Consider the following 2390-nt stretch of genomic DNA (forward strand, 5'->3'; position numbering starts at 1 on the left):
TCCCACGGGGGGCCAGTATGAAAATATTAAAAAATAATGTAACCGTCTGCTAAATGACAAAAAATAAAATAAAATAAAAATTTGACTCCCAAACGGTTCTTCGTTCAAAATGATTAAAAATCGACATAGAACCATGAAAACATCTCCGATGTAAAGGCCAAAAGGTAAACGACCATTATGTCAGATCGTGAAGTGCGCGTTCAATTTTGTTTTTGCCAGGCCAAATTATTACATGGCCTGCAAAAAAAATAACGTTTTTATTATGCACTGAAAAAGATCAGAGTGGACCAGATTGACACGCTCTCGCCACTGTTTATTGTTTCTGCAGTGAGGATTAACCCACTTTAGATAACTATGTTGTAATTTATCTGCAGGAAAAAAATAAAATTGTAGCTCAAAAAGCAGTAGTTTGCAAATCAAGGAGTCGAATGAACGGCTCTTTCACCAATGCTATTCGGTTCTTGATGTTCACCAAAAAGTTCCGTTCAAAAAAAGAACCGCTCGTTGGCGAACAACCCACACGCGCTGAAGTTTGAAGGGAGCTTTGGGTGAGTTGTTGTGGCCAAGGCCAAACCGACATCTGCCGTCCGTTACTTTTTATACATCTAGCTACAGTAGTTAGCAAGCTAAAAAGGCAGGAGACAACGACCATGATTCTTTCAAAACGGATACACTATGAACATTTCGAGACTCAGTAAGTAACGTTAGCCGGCTACGGTACTGTTTTGAAGCCGCTAGCTAACATAAACACAACGGGAAAAGTTAGCTAACAAACGACGTAGCTAGCTACTGTATAGCTTTGAGGTTTATAGTTGCATTGTACCCGGCCCAGGCAGAGAATTAGGTGTGGCTCGGGCATTTGTTGTAGCTAGCTGGTCAGATTTGAGTACAGTCATTTGCCTTAGCTAACTAGCAGCATGTTAGCTACAACAGACAGAAGTAACGTTAGTGGGGCTAGCTAGCTAGCTAGGCAGCTAACTGCTGGTCCTTTTATTCACAGGTCTCAGTATTCGACAGACCAAGGAAGTCAAGGAGATGAGACAGGTGGTTACATCAGGGTAGGCAGCTAAAGGCAAATTATTAAAGTGACACTCCAGTCTCCTTTTCACCTCATTTAACACCCGATTTACTTAACAAAAGGCACATCTGAATAGGTGGTCCAGGTAAGTCATGACAGCTCAAGTATCAAATTGAATTTGTCAAATGCGACGAATACAACAGGTGTAGACATTACAGTAAAATGCTTACTTACAAGCCCTTAACCAACAATGCAGTTAAGAAAATAACAAAAGTGTTAAGTAAAAAATAAAGCAAATAATTAAAGAGCAGCTGTAAAATAAAATAACAGTAGGGAGGCTATATACAGGGGGTACCGGTACCGAGTCAATGGGAAATAACAGTAGGGAGGCTATATACAGGGGGTACCGGTACACAGAGTCAATGGGAAATAACAGTAGGGAGGCTATATACAGGGGGTACCGGTACAGAGTCAATGTGCAGGGGCACCGGTTAGTCGAGGTAATTGAGGTAATATGTACATGTGGGTAGAGTACCTCTTCATTGATCCTCAACACCTTGAAAGCCTTACTGCTTGAAGTTTGCACATGTCTAAAAAACACTATTTTACTCAACATATTTGTTTTACCCTTTAGTGTGTGTACTTTACAGTATTTATACCTGGGATGTCACTTTTCAACAGGAAAAGTTCAAAAATAGGTAATATTTCATAGAAATCTGGAAACACTGGACAGTTACCTTAAGAACACCACCCTTCCAATCTGCTAGTTACCCACTGATATATATAAAGGGGTACACCTGCAAGACAGTGGTAAATAAGGGTCTGTTTGAAAGGGGCTCATAGAAACATTGCCTTATATTTTATACAGGTAATATACCACATATTCTGTCTGAAATGGGTACTAGCTATCTAGCTACTTCTCCTTCAGACCTTGTTGTTCTGGTCCAGAGCAAGGGGGTGTGATCTCCCTGTGTTGCAGGTGAATCTGCAGGGTTTGTGTGTGTAATGCTCTCCCTGTGTTGCAGGTGAATCTGCAGTATTGTGTGAGGTGGGGAAGCTCCATGGGTCCATCCAGACTGAGTCGCTCAGCCTCCAACAAGGCCTCTGAAGCCTGGGCCCCCAGTGATCCTGCTGCCCAGCCGGGATGAGGAGTAGTGGGCGGCAAGGGAAGGGGTGAGGGGGCAGGGCCGGGGATGGGACTCTTCTGACTCCAGCATCGTGATCTCAGACGAGGCCACGGATCATGACCTGATTGACCATTACCATGGAAACCGCAGTGTCTCCGAATGTGGGTCATCACCGCTAGAGCTGTCAGTCAGCCAGGGGAAGGCTGTGATTGGTGGAAAGGTGACAGGGCAGACGGAAAGGGGCG

General features: G+C 43.5%; 1 long non-coding RNA gene across 1 annotated transcript; it reads left to right on the forward strand.

Moving 5' to 3' along the window:
• Positions 1 to 601: 601 nt before the first annotated feature.
• LOC123484694 lies at positions 602 to 2156 on the forward strand. Its single transcript, XR_006658644.1, has 3 exons — positions 602 to 694; positions 1001 to 1058; positions 2044 to 2156. It is a non-coding gene; the product is annotated as an uncharacterized LOC123484694 (long non-coding RNA).
• Positions 2157 to 2390: the final 234 nt, after the last annotated feature.

The sequence above is a fragment of the Coregonus clupeaformis genome, unplaced genomic scaffold, assembly GCF_020615455.1.
Source record: "Coregonus clupeaformis isolate EN_2021a unplaced genomic scaffold, ASM2061545v1 scaf0409, whole genome shotgun sequence".
In the NCBI taxonomy this organism is placed as follows: domain Eukaryota; kingdom Metazoa; phylum Chordata; class Actinopteri; order Salmoniformes; family Salmonidae; genus Coregonus; species Coregonus clupeaformis.